General features: G+C 44.2%; 9 non-coding genes across 9 annotated transcripts; 7 read left to right on the top strand and 2 right to left on the bottom strand.

The window, feature by feature from the left end:
- The first annotated feature begins 569 nt into the window (after positions 1 to 569).
- Positions 570 to 641, top strand: trnaw-cca (transfer RNA tryptophan (anticodon CCA)). The gene has a single exon. It is a non-coding gene; the product is annotated as a tRNA-Trp (tRNA).
- A 1,851-nt stretch (positions 642 to 2,492) lies between these two features.
- On the top strand, positions 2,493 to 2,564 carry trnaw-cca (transfer RNA tryptophan (anticodon CCA)). Its single transcript has one exon. It is a non-coding gene; the product is annotated as a tRNA-Trp (tRNA).
- A 3,943-nt stretch (positions 2,565 to 6,507) lies between these two features.
- On the top strand, positions 6,508 to 6,579 carry trnaw-cca (transfer RNA tryptophan (anticodon CCA)). Its single transcript has one exon. It is a non-coding gene; the product is annotated as a tRNA-Trp (tRNA).
- Positions 6,580 to 7,184: 605 nt separating this feature from the next.
- Positions 7,185 to 7,257, bottom strand: trnak-uuu (transfer RNA lysine (anticodon UUU)). The gene has a single exon. It is a non-coding gene; the product is annotated as a tRNA-Lys (tRNA).
- Positions 7,258 to 8,430: 1,173 nt separating this feature from the next.
- Positions 8,431 to 8,502, top strand: trnaw-cca (transfer RNA tryptophan (anticodon CCA)). Its single transcript has one exon. It is a non-coding gene; the product is annotated as a tRNA-Trp (tRNA).
- A 1,851-nt stretch (positions 8,503 to 10,353) lies between these two features.
- Positions 10,354 to 10,425, top strand: trnaw-cca (transfer RNA tryptophan (anticodon CCA)). The gene has a single exon. It is a non-coding gene; the product is annotated as a tRNA-Trp (tRNA).
- Positions 10,426 to 11,030: 605 nt separating this feature from the next.
- On the bottom strand, positions 11,031 to 11,103 carry trnak-uuu (transfer RNA lysine (anticodon UUU)). The gene has a single exon. It is a non-coding gene; the product is annotated as a tRNA-Lys (tRNA).
- Positions 11,104 to 12,276: 1,173 nt separating this feature from the next.
- Positions 12,277 to 12,348, top strand: trnaw-cca (transfer RNA tryptophan (anticodon CCA)). Its single transcript has one exon. It is a non-coding gene; the product is annotated as a tRNA-Trp (tRNA).
- Positions 12,349 to 16,265: 3,917 nt separating this feature from the next.
- On the top strand, positions 16,266 to 16,337 carry trnaw-cca (transfer RNA tryptophan (anticodon CCA)). The gene has a single exon. It is a non-coding gene; the product is annotated as a tRNA-Trp (tRNA).
- Positions 16,338 to 22,500: the final 6,163 nt, after the last annotated feature.

Raw genomic sequence — 22,500 nt, forward strand, 5'->3', positions numbered from 1 at the left:
TCAAATGGATCGTCCACTCTGGACCAGACAAAGACATCCGCATCGGCTTTCAGCAATTTATCACTGTATGCTTTTATAGAAAACGGGCACAAGGGAGCTTTCAGTGATGTATTTTCATATATACATATAGATATATTTATATACGTTGAAGTCCAGTGTGTAGTGCAATCTTGGGCATTCGTGGCTCCGTGTAACTCGGAAGATGGAGATTAATACCACCTTTGCCACTGAATGCCCATCATCTGACACAAAGACTGTTGTGAAATAATCCCAAAGATTGTCCCACACTGCTCCATACTCATATGCTTTCCAGTCTATAAGACAAGACTCAGGTCCAAGTTGTCCAAGCTTCACACTCACACACTGAGCTGAGGAGTGCTATTTGATCATGAAAAACCCTCTTGATATCCATGGACGGGGGAATCAGACAGGTTATGCAATCAGCTTTTGCTTTGTCCTTTGCACAAAAAAAGCCCTATCCCATATTCCAGAAGCCTGGAGCAATAGATGACGCGCGTGACTTGTCCTTGAGAGAAAATGTGCTGCCACATGCACTGCTGGCCATGTAGGACTTCGTGGCGCAACGGTAGCGCGTCTGACTCCAGATCAGAAGGTTGCGTGTTCAAATCACGTCGAGGTCATGAGCTGTCTGTGTGTGGCGGCTGGTGTTGCTGGCTTTTCTGAGAAGGTTCGTGGGCAGAATTTTAAAGTACAACCAATCCCTAGGATGACCATGCATGTTTGTTTAAACCTCTTGCCAAAAGATGACAGCGCTCAGGTAACAGCTCACCGACCTAATTACTAGGCAGACATCCTCAGCCTGCTATAACATGTTTCCCATTCTCGGCCGGCTGCGCGTGCTGAGAAAAGTTAGGGCCTGATAAGGCATCTTTAGATGCCATCATAATAGAAGATTCAGCTGGTCTGACAGACAGGATCCTAGCTTATCCTAGGTAAGAAATGGAAATGTTTGAAGCTTCAAGTTTCCTTCCAAGGTGAGGGGTTTGTATTTTATTCATCTGTAGATAAGAAGACCTGTGGCAATACCATCTCCTGGTGACCTTCCTGAACATAAGACAATCTCCTAAGAGAAAGTATCCACTGGTAAATTATGGAAATACTTGGCAAGGAGTCAACAATTTCCAACTTTCTGCTCTTGAGAATTTCTTAATCCAAGCTGGGCCTCTTAATCGCTTTGGACAACTTGCGCCAAACGCTCTTCATCCTAAGCACCAATAGAAGGTAACACCTGAACAGGGACTTGAACCCTGGACCCTCAGATTAAAAGTCTGATGCTCTACCGACTGAGCTATCCAGGGTACGAAAAAGGTGCCATCGCTCCCAAAAAGCAGTTTGAGGCATCCTTTCCCAACGCTCGTCCATTGTTTGACACATGTGAAGAAACAAAGCACTTGTGAACCCTTTCAAGTGGTGAGGTTGGCCACCAGAATTTTAAACCTTCACACTGGCTGATAACATGTCCCACTATTTAAGCCGAGATCAATCGAACCGTTAAGATTTTTGTTTAACTGCCATGTTTTCAACATTTCGTTCCCTAACAAGAGGATTCTGACCATCACATCCAGTGAAAGTTGTTACCAGGATCACTCTTCTGAACAGCCCTGCCTCTAAAGTCTTATCTAGGATAAGTGAATGTCTTATATGCCTATGGTATGTGAATAACTTTAAAGAGATCAGCATTATCGACGAAGGTTGGCCTTCTAGACAAGGAGACCACATGACTCATTTTCAAGTCTACTTTATTTACAAACATGGACTAAAACCATGGACCCTGAGATGAAAAGACCAGTGCGCTATCGACTGAGAAATACAACCAACTCGGTCAAGATTGGTTTGCAGTCGACACTGTTCATTACATTTTCAACAGTTTTGCACACACACTTTTCCAGCATACTTCCCTGATCAAATGGATCGTCCACTCTGGACCAGACAAAGACATCCGCATCGGCTTTCAGCAATTTATCACTGTATGCTTTCATAGAAAACGGGCACAAGGGAGCTTTCAGTGATGTATTTTCATATATACATATAGATATATTTTTATACGTTGAAGTCCAGTGTGTAGTGCAATCTTGGGCATTCGTGGCTCCGTGTAACTCGGAAGATGGAGATTAATACCACCTTTGCCACTGAATGCCCATCATCTGACACAAAGACTGTTGTGAAATAATCCCAAAGATTGTCCCACACTGCTCCATACTCATATGCTTTCCAGTCTATAAGACAAGACTCAGGTCCAAGTTGTCCAAGCTTCACACTCACACACTGAGGTTAGGAGTGCTATTTGATCATGAAAAACCCTCTTGATATCCATGGACGGGGGAATCAGACAGGTTATGCAATCAGCTTTTGCTTTGTCCTTTGCACAAAAAAAGCCCTATCCCAGATTCCAGAAGCCTGGAGCAATAGATGACTCGCGTGACTTGTCCTTGAGAGTAAATATGCTGCCACATGCACTGCTGGCCATGTAGGACCTCGTGGCGCAACAGTAGCGCGTCTGACTCCAGATCAGAAGGTTGCGTGTTCAAATCACGTCGAGGTCATGAGCTGTCTGTGTGTGGCGGCTGGTGTTGCTGGCATTTCCGAGAAGGTTCGTGGGCAGAATTTTAAATTACATCCAATCCCTAGGATGACCATGCATGTTTGTGTCAACCTCTTGACAAAAGATGACAGCGCTCAGGTAACAGCTCACCGACCTAATTACTAGGCAGACATCCTCAGCCTGCTATAACATGTTTCCCATTCTCGGCCGGCTGTGCGTGCTGAGAAAATTTAGGGCCTGATAAGGCGTCTTTAGATGCCATCATAATAGAAGATTCAGCTGGTCTGACAGACAGGATCCTAGCTTATCCTAGGTAAGAAATGGAAATGTTTGAAGCTTCAAGTTTCCTTCCAAGGTGAGGGGTTTGTATTTTATTCATCTGTAGATAAGAAGACCTGTGGCAATACCATCTCCTGGTGACCTTCCTGAACATAAGACAATCTCCTAAGAGAAAGTATCCACTGGTAAATTATGGAAATACTTGGCAAGGAGTCAACAATTTCCAACTTTCTGCTCTTGAGAATTTCTTAATCCAAGCTGGGCCTCTTAATCGCTTTGAACAACTTGCGCCAAATGCTCTTCATCCTAAGCACCAATAGAAGGTAACACCTGAACAGGGACTTGAACCCTGGACCCTCAGATTAAAAGTCTGATGCTCTACCGACTGAGCTATCCAGGGTACGAAAAGGGTGCCATCGCTCCCAAAAAGCAGTTTGAGGCATCCTTTCCCAACGCTCGTCCATTGTTTGACACATGTGAAGAAACAAAGCACTTGTGAACCCTTTCAAGTGGTGAGGTTGGCCACCAGAATTTTAAACCTTCACACTGGCTGATAACATGTCCCACTATTTAAGCCGAGATCAATCGAACCGTTAAGATTTTTGTTTAACTGCCATGTTTTCAACATTTCGTTCCCTAACAAGAGGATTCTGACCATCACATCCAGTGAAAGTTGTTACCAGGATCACTCTTCTGAACAGCCCTGCCTCTAAAGTCTTATCTAGGATAAGTGAATGTCTTATATGCCTATGGTATGTGAATAACTTTAAAGAGATCAGCATTATCGACGAAGGTTGGCCTTCTAGACAAGGAGACCACATGACTCATTTTCAAGTCTACTTTATTTACAAACATGGACTAAAGCCATGGACCCTGAGATGAAAAGACCAGTGCACTATCGACTGAGAAATACAACCAACTCGGTCAAGATTGGTTTGCAGTCGACACTGTTCATTACATTTTCAACAGTTTTGCACACACACTTTTCCAGCATACTTCCCTGATTCAATTCAATTCAATTCAATTTTATTTGTATAGCGCTTTTAGCAATTTTCATTGCCGCAAAGCAGCTTTACATAGTCAAAAGAATTATTTAGGTTTGTATGAAATGTGAATTTGTATGAATCAAAATGGTCAGTTTGTCCCTGGTGAGCAAGCCGAGGGCGACAGTGGCAAGGAAAAACTCCCTGAGATGGTAATAGGAAGAAACCTTGAGAGGAACCAGACTCAACAGGGAACCCATCCTCATTTGGGTGAAACAGAAAGCAGTAAATGATCTGCATTTATACAGTGTGTAGGGTGGGAGGCAGTTCAGCTATAATAGCTGATGTTAATTGATGTTAATATGGAGTCCAGGTAGTTATTGAAGACCCAGGTAGACTTGTAAGAAGTTCCAGTCATGAACTATCGAACTGTCAAGTCCCCAGAGAAACAGTTGCCAACACCAGTCAAGGCCAGAACCATTTTCTAGGTAGAGAGAATCATTCCCAGACACCAGACGCATCCCAGAGAGACACACGGGGCATCCATGTGACGAGATCCTCAGCCAGAAGCGGGGCACCAGGATGGGTCAGACAGGTCCGGAGGGCAGAGGGAGTCTGGATCACTGGCAGCTCAGGAACGACATGTGTAGCTCGACAGAGAGAGAGAGAAGGAGTGAAAGGGGGGACAGGAGGAGAGAGGAAAAAGAAAGAGGGGGGGAAAGAGAAGAAGAGGAGAGATGGCAGTTAGGTATGGTCACAGTCACACAATGTATAATGTGAATGTATATTAACTGTAGAGTGCAAGCAGAGACTCCGGCAGGACTAACTATGACAGCATAACTAAAAGGGAGAGCCAGAAGGAAACACAAACATGAGGGCTTCCTGAGATGTAAAGCAAACAATCACCTCACCGTCAGCAAACCTGAGTGATCAATGAGAGTGAGGAAGACAGCATCCAAACATACCAGTTCACCATAATACTCTACGTCCATGAGTCCCCCAGATCTGCTCCTTTACCTATGGCAAATCTATTTATGAAAATGCTTGGCTAAATAAATAGGTTTTTAGCCTGGACTTAAACACTGAGACTGTGTCTGAGTCCCGAACACTATTTGGAAGACTATTCCATAACTTTGGGGCTTTGTAAGAAAAAGCTCTGCCCCCAGCTGTATTTTTCATAATACGCGGTACTGACAAGCAGCCTGCATCCTTTGATCGAAGTAGGCGTGGCGGATCGTAAGACACTAGCAGTTCGCTCAGGTACTGCGGCGCGAGACCATTTAATGCTTTATATGTCAAGAGTAGTATTTTAAAATCAATGCGAAATTTCACAGGGAGCCAATGGAGTGAAGATAAGATAGGGGTGATGTGCTCATATCTTCTGGTTCTGGTGAGGACTCTCGCTGCTGCATTCTGGACTAGCTGAAGCTTATTTATGCATCTAGCTGAACAACCAGACAGTAAGGCATTACAATAGTCCAACCTAGAGGTGATAAAAGCATGAACTAGTTTTTCTGCGTCGTTTAGCGACAATAAATTTCTTATTCTGGCAATATTTCTGAGGTGAAAGAATGCTATCCTGGTAATATTATCTACATGTGCTTCAAATGAAAGGCTGGAATCAATAATCACACCAAGGTCTTTCACTGTTGCATTTGATGGAACAAAAAGGCCATCTAAAGTTACGGTGTGATCTAAAATTTTACTCCTAGCTGTATGCGGTCCCATGACTAGAACTTCTGTCTTATCCGGATTTAGCAGAAGGAAGTTAATTAACATCCAATTTCTTATGTCCTGCACACATTGCTCAATTTTAGTAAGCTGTTTTTTCTCATCAGGTTTTGCTGAGACATATAACTGTGTATCGTCAGCATAACAATGAAAACTAATACCATGCTTACGGATTATGTTGCCCAGAGGAAGCATGTAAAGGGAAAAAAGCAGTGGACCTAAAACTGAACCCTGCGGAACGCCAAACTCCACTAGAGAACATGCAGAATAATCACCATTTAAGTCTACATACTGATAACGATGGGTCAGATAGGATCTGAGCCAGGAGAGTAAATCTGAGAGTAGGATCTGAGCCTGATCAAATGGATCGTCCACTCTGGACCAGACAAAGACATCCGCATCGGCTTTCAGCAATTTATCACTGTATGCTTTTATAGAAAACGGGCACAAGGGAGCTTTCAGTGATGTATTTTCATATATACATATAGATATATTTATATACGTTGAAGTCCAGTGTGTAGTGCAATCTTGGGCATTCGTGGCTCCGTGTAACTCGGAAGATGGAGATTAATACCACCTTTGCCACTGAATGCCCATCATCTGACACAAAGACTGCTGTGAAATAATCCCAAAGATTGTCCCACACTGCTCCATACTCATATGCTTTCCAGTCTATAAGACAGGAAAGCATATGAGTCCAAGAGTCCATCTGAGGTCCAAGTTGTCCAAGCTTCACACTCACACACTGAGCTGAGGAGTGCTATTTGATCATGAAAAACCCTCTTGATATCCATGGACGGGGGAATCAGACAGGTTATGCAATCAGCTTTTGCTTTGTCCTTTGCACAAAAAAAGCCCTATCCCATATTCCAGAAGCCTGGAGCAATAGATGACGCGCGTGACTTGTCCTTGAGAGAAAATGTGCTGCCACATGCACTGCTGGCCATGTAGGACTTCGTGGCGCAACGGTAGCGCGTCTGACTCCAGATCAGAAGGTTGCGTGTTCAAATCACGTCGAGGTCATGAGCTGTCTGTGTGTGGCGGCTGGTGTTGCTGGCTTTTCTGAGAAGGTTCGTGGGCAGAATTTTAAAGTACAACCAATCCCTAGGATGACCATGCATGTTTGTTCAAACCTCTTGACAAAAGATGACAGCGCTCAGGTAACAGCTCACCGACCTAATTACTAGGCAGACATCCTCAGCCTGCTATAACATGTTTCCCATTCTCGGCCGGCTGCGCGTGCTGAGAAAAGTTAGGGCCTGATAAGGCATCTTTAGATGCCATCATAATAGAAGATTCAGCTGGTCTGACAGACAGGATCCTAGCTTATCCTAGGTAAGAAATGGAAATGTTCGAAGCTTCAAGTTTCCTGCTAAGGTGAGGGGTTTGTATTTTATTCATCTGTAGATAAGAAGACCTGTGGCAATACCATCTCCTGGTGACCTTCCTGAACATAAGACAATCTCCTAAGAGAAAGTATCCACTGGTAAATTATGGAAATACTTGGCAAGGAGTCAGCAATTTCCAACGTTCTGCTCTTGAGAATTTCTTAATCCAAGCTGGGCCTCTTAATCGCTTTGAACAACTTGCACCAAACGCTCTTCTTCCTAAGCACCAATAGAAGGTAATGCCTGCACAGGGACTTGAACCCTGGACCCTCAGATTAAAAGTCTGATGCTCTACCGACTGAGCTATCCAGGCTCTGAAAAAGGTGCCATCGCTCCCAAAAAGCAGTTTGAGGCATCCTTTCCCAACGCTTGTCTATTGTTTGACACATGTGAAGAAACAAAGCACTTGTGAACCCTTTCAAGTGGTGAGGTTAGCCACCAGAACTTTAAACCTTCACACTGGCTGATAACATGTCCCAGTATTTAAGCCGAGATCAATCGAACCGTTAAGATTTTTGTTTAACTGCCATGTTTTCAACATTTCGTTCCCTAACAAGAGGATTCTGACCATCACATCCAGTGAAAGTTGTTACCAGGATCACTCTTCTGAACAGCCCTGCCTCTAAAGTCTTATCTAGGATAAGTGAATGTCTTATATGCCTATGGTATGTGAATAACTTTAAAGAGATCAGCATTATCGACGAAGGTTGGCCTTCTAGACAAGGAGACCACATGACTCATTTTCAAGTCTACTTTATTTACAAACATGGACTAAAGCCATGGACCCTGAGATCAAAAGACCAGTGCGCTATTGACTGAGAAATACAACCAACTCGGTCAAGATTGGTTTGCAGTCGACACTGTTCATTACATTTTCAACAGTTTTGCACACACACTTTTCCAGCATACTTCCCTGATCAAATGGATCGTCCACTCTGGACCAGACAAACACATCCGCATCGGCTTTCAGCAATTTATCACTGTATGCTTTCATAGAAAACGGGCACAAGGGAGCTTTCAGTGATGTATTTTCATATATACATATAGATATATTTATATACGTTGAAGTCCAGTGTGTAGTGCAATCTTGGGCATTCGTGGCTCCGTGTAACTCGGAAGATGGAGATTAATACCACCTTTGCCACTGAATGCCCATCATCTGACACAAAGACTGTTGTGAAATAATCCCAAAGATTGTCCCACACTGCTCCATACTCATATGCTTTCCAGTCTATAAGACAAGACTCAGGTCCAAGTTGTCCAAGCTTCACACTCACACACTGAGCTGAGGAGTGCTATTTGATCATAAAAAACCCTCTTGATATCCATGGACGGGGGAATCAGACAGGTTATGCAATCAGCTTTTGCTTTGTCCTTTGCACAAAAAAAGCCCTATCCCATATTCCAGAAGCCTGGAGCAATAGATGACGCGCGTGACTTGTCCTTGAGAGAAAATGTGCTGCCACATGCACTGCTGGCCATGTAGGACTTCGTGGCGCAACGGTAGCGCGTCTGACTCCAGATCAGAAGGTTGCGTGTTCAAATCACGTCGAGGTCATGAGCTGTCTGTGTGTGGCGGCTGGTGTTGCTGGCTTTTCTGAGAAGGTTCGTGGGCAGAATTTTAAAGTACAACCAATCCCTAGGATGACCATGCATGTTTGTTTAAACCTCTTGACAAAAGATGACAGCGCTCAGGTAACAGCTCACCGACCTAATTACTAGGCAGACATCCTCAGCCTGCTATAACATGTTTCCCATTCTCGGCCGGCTGCGCGTGCTGAGAAAAGTTAGGGCCTGATAAGGCATCTTTAGATGCCATCATAATAGAAGATTCAGCTGGTCTGACAGACAGGATCCTAGCTTATCCTAGGTAAGAAATGGAAATGTTTGAAGCTTCAAGTTTCCTTCCAAGGTGAGGGGTTTGTATTTTATTCATCTGTAGATAAGAAGACCTGTGGCAATACCATCTCCTGGTGACCTTCCTGAACATAAGACAATCTCCTAAGAGAAAGTATCCACTGGTAAATTATGGAAATACTTGGCAAGGAGTCAACAATTTCCAACTTTCTGCTCTTGAGAATTTCTTAATCCAAGCTGGGCCTCTTAATCGCTTTGGACAACTTGCGCCAAACGCTCTTCATCCTAAGCACCAATAGAAGGTAACACCTGAACAGGGACTTGAACCCTGGACCCTCAGATTAAAAGTCTGATGCTCTACCGACTGAGCTATCCAGGGTACGAAAAAGGTGCCATCGCTCCCAAAAAGCAGTTTGAGGCATCCTTTCCCAACGCTCGTCCATTGTTTGACACATGTGAAGAAACAAAGCACTTGTGAACCCTTTCAAGTGGTGAGGTTGGCCACCAGAATTTTAAACCTTCACACTGGCTGATAACATGTCCCAGTATTTAAGCCGAGATCAATCGAACCGTTAAGATTTTTGTTTAACTGCCATGTTTTCAACATTTCGTTCCCTAACAAGAGGATTCTGACCATCACATCCAGTGAAAGTTGTTACCAGGATCACTCTTCTGAACAGCCCTGCCTCTAAAGTCTTATCTAGGATAAGTGAATGTCTTATATGCCTATGGTATGTGAATAACTTTAAAGAGATCAGCATTATCGACGAAGGTTGGCCTTCTAGACAAGGAGACCACATGACTCATTTTCAAGTCTACTTTATTTACAAACATGGACTAAAGCCATGGACCCTGAGATCAAAAGACCAGTGCGCTATCGACTGAGAAATACAACCAACTCGGTCAAGATTGGTTTGCAGTCGACACTGTTCATTACATTTTCAACAGTTTTGCACACACACTTTTCCAGCATACTTCCCTGATCAAATGGATCGTCCACTCTGGACCAGACAAAGACATCCGCATCGGCTTTCAGCAATTTATCACTGTATGCTTTCATAGAAAACGGGCACAAGGGAGCTTTCAGTGATGTATTTTCATATATACATATAGATATATTTTTATACGTTGAAGTCCAGTGTGTAGTGCAATCTTGGGCATTCGTGGCTCCGTGTAACTCGGAAGATGGAGATTAATACCACCTTTGCCACTGAATGCCCATCATCTGACACAAAGACTGTTGTGAAATAATCCCAAAGATTGTCCCACACTGCTCCATACTCATATGCTTTCCAGTCTATAAGACAAGACTCAGGTCCAAGTTGTCCAAGCTTCACACTCACACACTGAGGTTAGGAGTGCTATTTGATCATGAAAAACCCTCTTGATATCCATGGACGGGGGAATCAGACAGGTTATGCAATCAGCTTTTGCTTTGTCCTTTGCACAAAAAAAGCCCTATCCCAGATTCCAGAAGCCTGGAGCAATAGATGACTCGCGTGACTTGTCCTTGAGAGTAAATATGCTGCCACATGCACTGCTGGCCATGTAGGACCTCGTGGCGCAACAGTAGCGCGTCTGACTCCAGATCAGAAGGTTGCGTGTTCAAATCACGTCGAGGTCATGAGCTGTCTGTGTGTGGCGGCTGGTGTTGCTGGCATTTCCGAGAAGGTTCGTGGGCAGAATTTTAAATTACATCCAATCCCTAGGATGACCATGCATGTTTGTGTAAACCTCTTGACAAAAGATGACAGCGCTCAGGTAACAGCTCACCGACCTAATTACTAGGCAGACATCCTCAGCCTGCTATAACATGTTTCCCATTCTCGGCCGGCTGTGCGTGCTGAGAAAATTTAGGGCCTGATAAGGCGTCTTTAGATGCCATCATAATAGAAGATTCAGCTGGTCTGACAGACAGGATCCTAGCTTATCCTAGGTAAGAAATGGAAATGTTTGAAGCTTCAAGTTTCCTTCCAAGGTGAGGGGTTTGTATTTTATTCATCTGTAGATAAGAAGACCTGTGGCAATACCATCTCCTGGTGACCTTCCTGAACATAAGACAATCTCCTAAGAGAAAGTATCCACTGGTAAATTATGGAAATACTTGGCAAGGAGTCAACAATTTCCAACGTTCTGCTCTTGAGAATTTCTTAATCCAAGCTGGGCCTCTTAATCGCTTTGAACAACTTGCGCCAAACGCTCTTCTTCCTAAGCACCAATAGAAGGTAATGCCTGCACAGGGACTTGAACCCTGGACCCTCAGATTAAAAGTCAGATGCTCTACCGACTGAGCTATCCAGGCTCTGAAAAAGGTGCCATCGCTCCCAAAAAGCAGTTTGAGGCATCCTTTCCCAACGCTCGTCTATTGTTTGACACATGTGAAGAAACAAAGCACTTGTGAACCCTTTCAAGTGGTGAGGTTGGCCACCAGAACTTTAAACCTTCACACTGGCTGATAACATGTCCCAGTATTTAAGCCGAGATCAATCGAACCGTTAAGATTTTTGTTTAACTGCCATGTTTTCAACATTTCGTTCCCTAACAAGAGGATTCTGACCATCACATCCAGTGAAAGTTGTTACCAGGATCACTCTTCTGAACAGCCCTGCCTCTAAAGTCTTATCTAGGATAAGTGAATGTCTTATATGCCTATGGTATGTGAATAACTTTAAAGAGATCAGCATTATCGACGAAGGTTGGCCTTCTAGACAAGGAGACCACATGACTCATTTTCAAGTCTACTTTATTTACAAACATGGACTAAAGCCATGGACCCTGAGATCAAAAGACCAGTGCGCTATCGACTGAGAAATACAACCAACTCGGTCAAGATTGGTTTGCAGTCGACACTGTTCATTACATTTTCAACAGTTTTGCACACACACTTTTCCAGCATACTTCCCTGATCAAATGGATCGTCCACTCTGGACCAGACAAAGACATCCGCATCGGCTTTCAGCAATTTATCACTGTATGCTTTTATAGAAAACGGGCACAAGGGAGCTTTCAGTGATGTATTTTCATATATACATATAGATATATTTATATACGTTGAAGTCCAGTGTGTAGTGCAATCTTGGGCATTCGTGGCTCCGTGTAACTCGGAAGATGGAGATTAATACCACCTTTGCCACTGAATGCCCATCATCTGACACAAAGACTGTTGTGAAATAATCCCAAAGATTGTCCCACACTGCTCCATACTCATATGCTTTCCAGACTATAAGACAAGACTCAGGTCCAAGTTGTCCAAGCTTCACACTCACACACTGAGGTTAGGAGTGCTATTTGATCATGAAAAACCCTCTTGATATCCATGGACGGGGGAATCAGACAGGTTATGCAATCAGCTTTTGCTTTGTCCTTTGCACAAAAAAAGCCCTATCCCAGATTCCAGAAGCCTGGAGCAATAGATGACGCGCGTGACTTGTCCTTGAGAGAAAATATGCTGCCACATGCACTGCTGGCCATGTAGGACCTCGTGGCGCAACAGTAGCGCGTCTGACTCCAGATCAGAAGGTTGCGTGTTCAAATCACGTCGAGGTCATGAGCTGTCTGTGTGTGGCGGCTGGTGTTGCTGGCATTTCCGAGAAGGTTCGTGGGCAGAATTTTAAATTACATCCAATCCCTAGGATGACTATGCATGTTTGTGTAAACCTCTTGACAAAAGATGACAGCGCTCAGGTAACAGCTCACCGACCTAATTACTAGGCAGACATCCTCAGCCTGCTATAACATGTTTCCCATTCTCGGCCGGCTGTGCGTGCTGAGAAAATTTATTGCCTGATAAGGCGTCTTTAGATGCCATCATAATAGAAGATTCAGCTGGTCTGACAGACAGGATCCTAGCTTATCCTAGGTGAGAAATGGAAATGTTTGAAGCTTCAAGTTTCCTTCCAAGGTGAGGGGTTTGTATTTTATTCATCTGTAGATAAGAAGACCTGTAGCAATACCATCTCCTGGTGACCTTCCTGAACATAAGACAATCTCCTAAGAGAAAGTATCCACTGGTAAATTATGGAAATACTTGGCAAGGAGTCAACAATTTCCAACTTTCTGCTCTTGAGAATTTCTTAATACAAGCTGGGCCTCTTAATCGCTTTGAACAACTTGCGCCAAATGCTCTTCTTCCTAAGCACTAATAGAAGGTAACACCTGAACAGGGACTTGAACCCTGGACCCTCAGATTAAAAGTCTGATGCTCTACCGACTGAGCTATCCAGGGTACGAAAAAGGTGCCATCGCTCCCAAAAAGCAGTTTGAGGCATCCTTTCCCAACGCTCGTCCATTGTTTGACACATGTGAAGAAAAAAAGCACTTGTGAACCCTTTCAAGTGGTGAGGTTGGCCACCAGAATTTTAAACCTTCACACTGGCTGATAACATGTCCCAGTATTTAAGCCGAGATCAATCGAACCGTTAAGATTTTTGTTTAACTGCCATGTTTTCAACATTTCGTTCCCTAACAAGAGGATTCTGACCATCACATCCAGTGAAAGTTGTTACCAGGATCACTCTTCTGAACAGCCCTGCCTCTAAAGTCTTATCTAGGATAAGTGAATGTCTTATATGCCTATGGTATGTGAATAACTTTAAAGAGATCAGCATTATCAACGAAGGTTGGCCTTCTAGACAAAGAGACCACATGACTCATTTTCAAGTCTACTTTATTTACAAACATGGACTAAAGCCATGGACCCTGAGATGAAAAGACCAGTGCACTATCGACTGAGAAATACAACCAACTCGGTCAAGATTGGTTTGCAGTCGACACTGTTCATTACATTTTTAACAGTTTTGCACACACACTTTTCCAGCATACTTCCCTGATTCAATTCAATTCAATTCAATTTTATTTGTATAGCGCTTTTAGCAATTTTCATTGCCGCAAAGCAGCTTTACATAGTCAAAAGAATTATTTAGGTTTGTATGAAATGTGAATTTGTATGAATCAAAATGGTCAGTTTGTCCCTGGTGAGCAAGCCGAGGGCGACAGTGGCAAGGAAAAACTCCCTGAGATGGTAATAGGAAGAAACCTTGAGAGGAACCAGACTCAACAGGGAACCCATCCTCATTTGGGTGAAACAGAAAGCAGTAAATGATCTGCATTTATACAGTGTGTAGGGTGGGAGGCAGTTCAGCTATAATAGCTGATGTTAATTGATGTTAATATGGAGTCCAGGTAGTTATTGAAGACCCAGGTAGACTTGTAAGAAGTTCCAGTCATGAACTATCGAACTGTCAAGTCCCCAGAGAAACAGTTGCCAACACCAGTCAAGGCCAGAACCATTTTCTAGGTAGAGAGAATTATTCCCAGACACCAGACGCATCCCAAAGAGACACACGGGGCATCCATGTGACGAGATCCTCAGCCAGAAGCGGGGCACTAGGATAGGTCAGACAGGTCCGGAGGGCAGAGGGAGTCTGGATCACTGGCAGCTCAGGAACGACATGTGTAGCTCGACAGAGAGAGAGAGAAGGAGTGAAAGGGGGGACAGGAGGAGAGAGGAAAAAGAAAGAGGGGGGGAAGAGAAGAAGAGGAGAGATGGCAGTTAGGTATGGTCACAGTCACACAATGTATAATGTGAATGTATATTAACTGTAGAGTGCAAGCAGAGACTCCGGCAGGACTAACTATGACAGCATAACTAAAAGGGAGAGCCAGAAGGAAACACAAACATGAGGGCTTCCTGAGATGTAAAGCAAACAATCACCTCACCGTCAGCAAACCTGAGTGATCAATGAGAGTGAGGAAGACAGCATCCAAACATACCAGTTCACCATAATACTCTACGTCCATGAGTCCCCCAGATCTGCTCCTTTACCTATGGCAAATCTATTTATAAAAATGCTTGGCTAAATAAATAGGTTTTTAGCCTGGACTTAAACACTGAGACTGTGTCTGAGTCCCGAACACTATTTGGAAGACTATTCCATAACTTTGGGGCTTTGTAAGAAAAAGCTCTGCCCCCAGCTGTATTTTTCATAATACGCGGTACTGACAAGCAGCCTGCATCCTTTGATCGAAGTAGGCGTGGCGGATCGTAAGACACTAGCAGTTCGCTCAGGTACTGCGGCGCGAGACCATTTAATGCTTTATATGTCAAGAGTAGTATTTTAAAATCAATGCGAAATTTCACAGGGAGCCAATGGAGTGAAGATAAGATAGGGGTGATATGCTCATATCTTCTGGTTCTGGTGAGGACTCTCGCTGCTGCATTCTGGACTAGCTGAAGCTTATTTATGCATCTAGCTGAACAACCAGACAGTAAGGCATTACAATAGTCCAACCTAGAGGTGATAAAAGCATGAACTAGTTTTTCTGCGTCGTTTAGCGACAATAAATTTCTTATTCTGGCAATATTTCTGAGGTGAAAGAATGCTATCCTGGAATTATTATCTACATGTGCTTCAAATGAAAGGCTGGAATCAATAATCACACCAAGGTCTTTCACTGTTGCATTTGATGGAACAAAAAGGCCATCTAAAGTTACGGTGTGATCTAAAATTTTACTCCTAGCTGTATGCGGTCCTATGACTAGAACTTCTGTCTTATCCGGATTTAGCAGAAGGAAGTTAATTAGCATCCAATTTCTTATGTCCTGCACACATTGCTCAATTTTAGTAAGCTGTTTTTTCTCATCAGGTTTTGCTGAGACATATAACTGTGTATCGTCAGCATAACAATGAAAACTAATACCATGCTTACGGATTATGTTGCCCAGAGGAAGCATGTAAAGGGAAAAAAGCAGTGGACCTAAAACTGAACCCTGCGGAACGCCAAACTCCACTAGAGAACATGAAGAATAATCACCATTTAAGTCTACATACTGATAACGATGGGTCAGATAGGATCTGAGCCAGGAGAGTAAATCTGAGAGTAGGATCAGAGCCTGATCAAATGGATCGTCCACTCTGGACCAGACAAGACATCCGCATCGGCTTTCAGCAATTTATCACTGTATGCTTTTATAGAAAACGGGCACAAGGGAGCTTTCAGTGATGTATTTTCATATATACATATAGATATATTTATATACGTTGAAGTCCAGTGTGTAGTGCAATCTTGGGCATTCGTGGCTCCGTGTAACTCGGAAGATGGAGATTAATACCACCTTTGCCACTGAATGCCCATCATCTGACACAAAGACTGTTGTGAAATAATCCCAAAGATTGTCCCACACTGCTCCATACTCATATGCTTTCCAGTCTATAAGACAAGACTCAGGTCCAAGTTGTCCAAGCTTCACACTCACACACTGAGCTGAGGAGTGCTATTTGATCATGAAAAACCCTCTTGATATCCATGGACGGGGGAATCAGACAGGTTATGCAATCAGCTTTTGCTTTGTCCTTTGCACAAAAAAAGCCCTATCCCAGATTCCAGAAGCCTGGAGCAATAGATGACGCGCGTGACTTGTCCTTGAGAGAAAATATGCTGCCACATGCACTGCTGGCCATGTAGGACCTCGTGGCGCAACAGTAGCGCGTCTGACTCCAGATCAGAAGGTTGCGTGTTCAAATCACGTCGAGGTCATGAGCTGTCTGTGTGTGGCGGCTGGTGTTGCTGGCATTTCCGAGAAGGTTCGTGGGCAGAATTTTAAATTACATCCAATCCCTAGGAGGACTATGCATGTTTGTGTAAACCTCTTGACAAAAGATGACAGCGCTCAGGTAACAGCTCACCGACCTAATTACTAGGCAGACATCCTCAGCCTGCTATAACATGTTTCCCATTCTCGGCCGGCTGTGCGTGCTGAGAAAAGTTAGGGCCTGATAAGGCGTCTTTAGATGCCATCATAATAGAAGATTCAGCTGGTCTAACAGACAGGATCCTAGCTTATCCTAGGTGAGAAATGGAAATGTTTGAAGCTTCAAGTTTCCTTCCAAGGTGAGGGGTTTGTATTTTATTCATCTGTAGATAAGAAGACCTGTAGCAATACCATCTCCTGGTGACCTTCCTGAACATAAGACAATCTCCTAAGAGAAAGTATCCACTGGTAAATTATGGAAATACTTGGCAAGGAGTCAACAATTTCCAACTTTCTGCTCTTGAGAATTTCTTAATACAAGCTGGGCCTCTTAATCGCTTTGAACAACTTGCGCCAAATGCTCTTCTTCCTAAGCACTAATAGAAGGTAACACCTGAACAGGGACTTGAACCCTGGACCCTCAGATTAAAAGTCTGATGCTCTACCGACTGAGCTATCCAGGGTACGAAAAAGGTGCCATCGCTCCCAAAAAGCAGTTTGAGGCATCCTTTCCCAACGCTCGTCCATTGTTTGACACATGTGAAGAAACAAAGCACTTGTGAACCCTTTCAAGTGGTGAGGTTGGCCACCAGAATTTTAAACCTTCACACTGGCTAATAACATGTCCCAGTATTTAAGCCGAGATCAATCGAACCGTTAAGATTTTTGTTTAACTGCCATGTTTTCAACATTTCGTTCCCTAACAAGAGGATTTTGACCATCACATCCAGTGAAAGTTGTTACCAGGATCACTCTTCTGAACAGCCCTGCCTCTAAAGTCTTATCTAGGATAAGTGAATGTCTTATATGCCTATGGTAAGTGAATAACTTTAAAGAGATCAGCATTATCGACGAAGGTTGGCCTTCTAGACTCATTTTCAAGTCTACTTTATTTACAAACATGGACTAAAGCCATGGACCCTGAGATCAGAAGACCAGTGCGCTATCGACTGAGAAATACAACCAATTCGGTCAACATTGGTTTGCAGTCTACACCGTTCATTACATTTTCAACAGTTTTGCACACACACTTTTCCAGCATACTTCCCTGATCAAATGGATCGTCCACTCTGGACCAGACAAAGACATCCGCATCGGCTTTCAGCAATTTATCACTGTATGCTTTCTTAGAAAACGAGCACGAGGGAGCTTTCAGTAATGTATTTTTATATATACATATAGATATATTTATATATATTGAAGTCCAGTGTGTAGTGCAATCTTGGGCATTCGTGGCTCCGTGTAACTCGGAAGATGGAGATTAATACCACCTTTGCCACTGAATGCCCATCTACTGACACAAAGACTGTTGTGAAATAATCCCAAAGATTGTCCTACACTGCTCCATTCTCATAAGCTTTCCAGTCTGTAAGACAAGATTCAGGTCCAAGTTGTCCATGCTTCACACTCACACACTGAGCTGAGGACTGCTATTTGGTTATGAAAAACCCTCTTGATATCCATGGAGGGGAAAATCAGACAGGTTATGCAATCAGCTTTTGCTTTGTCCTTTGCACAAAAAAGCCCTATCCCAGATGGCAGAAGCCTAGAGCAATAGATGCCACCCATTACTTGTCCTTAAGAGAAAATGTGATGCCACATGCACTGCTGGCCGTGTAGGACCTAGTGGTGCAACGGTAGTGTGTCTGACTCCAGATCAGAGTGGAGTTGTAACATGCCTTTCTTCCGCCCATATAATAACAGACGTAATCAGCAGGCACCTTTACCACTCGGCCACGATTAGTCGACGTGCACGCACTCAGCGTGATTTTCATGGCTTCAGGTAGTCGCCCATGCCAGACTTAACCTCCTTTTCAAAACAAGCCTTTGTCTTTGCTTCACTGTGCAGTATGTAAAACGAATCATAGAATCAAACAAAATGACCAGATTTCATGCATATTTTGCAAGTGAGGACTTTTTCTGGGAATCCTCATTGTATCAGTGATTGGTTAAAGTTAGGATTTTTAGGCTTCAGATAGGAACCACGCTCACGTTTTACCTTAGCAAAACAGTTTAGAGAGCACCCTCTGCAACCATCTATGGGCAATGCTGCAAAATACAGACAGAGATGAAATAAACCTTTGAATCATGAACAATGACAACTTTGTAACACTTGGATTTATTAAAATCACTAGTTACCTTGCTACGGGGTCGAGAATCAAAATACGGGTTTTTAAACAACACTTCCGGTATTGCGCAATCAAGACAGGACAAGTAAAGACGCGACACAATAACTATGTATAAACCAAAACAAAGTGTATTAAACCAAACAAACCAACAAACAAACAAACAAGGTGCACCCAAACCAATATATACAAAATATATACAAATATAAACAATGTGTATGGTGTATGCGGGTGTGTGAGTGCGTGTATGATTGTCCATCATAGACGTTAATGTTATTGCAGTGTGTGAAATGATGCACGGGAGAGATTGGCTCGGCCTCACCGGTATTGATGACAAATCCGGGAGCTCGAGCAACGGAACGAGAGGTGAATTGTTGGTGTCTATGAGGAATAATCCGACCGGGGAAAAGTACTCCTTCAGAACCATCCAACAAACTCTCTCTCAGAAAAAACAGCGCGCTAGGTAAATCTCTCCGTGTCGAGCCACTTGCCAGTTCCGGCTTTATACCGGCACACGTGACCCGACGCCGCTTCCGGGTTCTCTCGCGCTGCGATTGCGCATGCTCGCGACAGCTTACCCTGTGACCAACACTGTCCATGGGGACAAATAAAACCAGATCGGGCAATTTTACGAGCACAGGTGAGCAGCATTAGCTCCTTAATCCATTTCCCTGTTATTTAAAATGCCCTTTTATGTGGCTGCGCTACATAGACGCCCCCCCCCCCCCAAGCCTCCGGCGTCTGAGGAGAACGTCCGTAAAAGCGCTTCAGATTAACCACGTTCATTATATCAGTTTTTTGTGGATTGCCCCAAGACACAGTGTAGTTAATTGGTCCCTTTTTGGTTTTTATTTCTGCTGGTCCCTCCCACTTGGGCGCTAGCTTGGCAGAAAATCTTTTCGCTGCGGAAAAGAGTGGGTAAGTTTTTATCCAAACTAGATCTCCCAGTTTAAAGTGCGCATCTTTTCTCCGAGCATTGTAGTATCTAGCTTGTTTGGACTGTTGTTGTTTTACTCTTTGTCTCACCTCCTCCATGATAAGTCGTTGTCTGTCCAGTAGTGAGTAGGCAGTGTGATCAGGTGTTGGAGGGTGATTCATGAGCCTTTCGAGTGGCCCTTTTAGTTGCCGACCCAGTGTGAGTTCTGCAGGCGTCTTTCCAGTAGTTTCCTGTTGGGCTGTATTGATGGTGAATCTGAGATCTGGTAACCATTGGTCCCAGTTTTGGTGATGGTCCCCGACGTATGAAGCGATCATTGTCTTCAGAGTTCGGTTAACTCGTTCCGTCAGGTTCGTTTGTGGGTGGTAGCTCGTAGTTAGCTTTTGGACGCTCCCCCAGGTTTGGCAGAGGTGTGCCAGTAGCTGAGACGTAAACTGGGGACCTCGATCGGAAACTAGATATTTGGGGACTCCCCATCTAGTAAAGATCTCCTCTCTTAGGACCTTCACCAGTTTTGGCGTCTTTACATCCCTGAGGGGAAACATCTCCACCCATTTGGTGAAATAATCTACCACAACTAAAAGATATTCATTTTGCCTTTTACTTCGGGGAAAAGGACCCATGATGTCCAATCCCACGGTGTGTCCTGGCTCCGGAACCTCCGTGCTCTGTAGTAGCCCACTAGGTCTAGTGTTTTCTGTTTTATACTGTTGACACACGCTGCAAGTTCTCACATAGTGCCAGACGTCTTTCCGCACCGTAGGCCACCATGCTACATCTAGTAACCTCAGCAGGGTTTTTAGTTGCCCCAGGTGTCCTCCCAAGGGATTGTCATGATAGTAGTGTAAAAAGTTTTTTATTAATGACTGGGGGACAACTAGTTGAAATTTTTCTCCGTGTCTTACCGGTACCCGGCGATATAACGCCCCTTGGTGACGTTCGAAAGAGACCCTCTGCTCTCTTGTGCTTCGTGGCTGGTCTTTCGAGAGCAGCTTCGTGATGGTGGGGTCCTCATGTTGGACTTGAGTTATCTCGCACAGGTCGTTTGGTAAGTCGGATGAACATTTAGAGGTTGTGATGGCGAGACATGGAGCGGTGCCCACTTCTAACGGCGGGGGCGCCCGGGATAGCGCATCTGGTCCCAGATTTAAGCAGCCTTTTCTATGATGTACTGTAAAAACGAACTGTTGTAGGCGTAACGTCCATCGGGTGAGACGAGAGCTGGTTTTCGGGCAGTTGAAGGCCCATGACAGGGCGGCATGGTCGTTAAGACCTCAAAAGCACGACCTTCTAGATAGTGCCTCCATTTTTCAACAGCCCAGACCACGGCCAAACACTCCTTATCTGATGTGGAGTAATTCTGCTCAGCTCCTCTCAACATTCGTGAGGCGTAAGCTACCGCTCGTTCTCCTTCTGCTGAAGTTTGGGGGAGGATGGCTCCCAGGCCCACTTCGCTGGCGTCGGTGTGCAATTGGAACGGCAGATTTAGGTTGGGTTGTATTAGTACTGGTGGGTTTTGAAGTGCGTGTTTGATGACATCCATGCTGTTCTGGCATTCTTCGGTCCACTCCCATTTTACTCCCTTTCTTTTTAAATTATTTAATGGAGCTGTTATGTCTGCAAAGTGGGGAATGAACTTGTGATACCAGCCCGCGAGACCCAGAAAACGTTGAAGTGATTTTAAGTCTTGAGGAGAAGGATATTCTGCCACCGCCTTTGTTTTCTCCGGGTCTAGCTGCACACCTTCTTCAGAGATGACATGACCAAGGAACTTCAGCCGCCTTTTGAAGAAATGACACTTCTTCATGTTGATGGAGAGATTGGCTTGGGTGAGTCTGGAAAATACTGCGTTGAGATGCATCCTATGTTGTTCTAGTGATTGTGAGTAGATGATGATGTCATCTATATAGACGAAGCAATATTTTCCTCTTAAATCCGCCAAAACTTTCTCCATCAGTCGTTGGAACGTTGCAGCTGCGTTTCTGAGTCCGTAGGGCATGGACCGGAATTGAAACAGACCTTTGGTAGTGATGAAGGCGGTCTTCTCACAGCTGTCTCTCTCCATCTCCACCTGCCAGTAACCAGATTGCAGATCCAACGTTGAGAACCAGGAGGCGCCATCCAGTGATTCAATGATGTCGTGTATTAAAGGCATTGGATATATGCATCAGGTTTGGTCTTGCTGTTCAATTTTCTAAAATCTACACAGAAACGGTAAGTCCCATCGGGTTTAGGTACTAAAACAACAGGTGACGACCATGACGAACATGAAGGTTCGATGATGTTGTCCTTCATCATCTGGTCGACTTGATCTTCTATAATCTTTTTCTTTAAGGGTGATACTCGGTACGCTCTGGATCTAAATGGGGTGTCGTCAGATAAAGTGATTTTGTGTCTCTCTAATGCTGTTTTGCCCAAGATGTTGGAGGTGGTGCGGGGCCAAGCGGCCATTAGTTTCAGCAGCTCCTCTTCATTGTCGGTGTCCCAGGATGTCACACTTTTTGTGTTTTCCTCCGCGCATAGGAGATCATCAGGAGTCACCGGTAAGGCTAGATACAGGTTAGCTGTAGCCGGGAGATAAGTGTGTCTCCTTTGAGCAGGCTTAGATGGCGCAGAGTGGGGTTGGGACATTATGAAGGGATGATAAGTGACTCCCTCCTCTGTTTTCAGCCCGTACGACGTCCAAGGTGGCTCCTGTGGCTTTTAAGAAGTCCAGCCCCACAATCAGAGGGAAAGCCAGGTGAGAGTTGCTCATGACATATGTGTCCAGCTCCCACTCGATAGTGTGCCAGATGTAATGAAGCCTTCTCTGGGTTTGCGCCTGGTGTGTTTTCCCATCAGCCATAACAAACTTTTGAGGAGAAGGAACATCACACCTGACTTCCT

The sequence above is a fragment of the Clarias gariepinus genome, chromosome 5 (genome assembly GCF_024256425.1).
Source record: "Clarias gariepinus isolate MV-2021 ecotype Netherlands chromosome 5, CGAR_prim_01v2, whole genome shotgun sequence".
NCBI lineage: Eukaryota > Metazoa > Chordata > Actinopteri > Siluriformes > Clariidae > Clarias > Clarias gariepinus.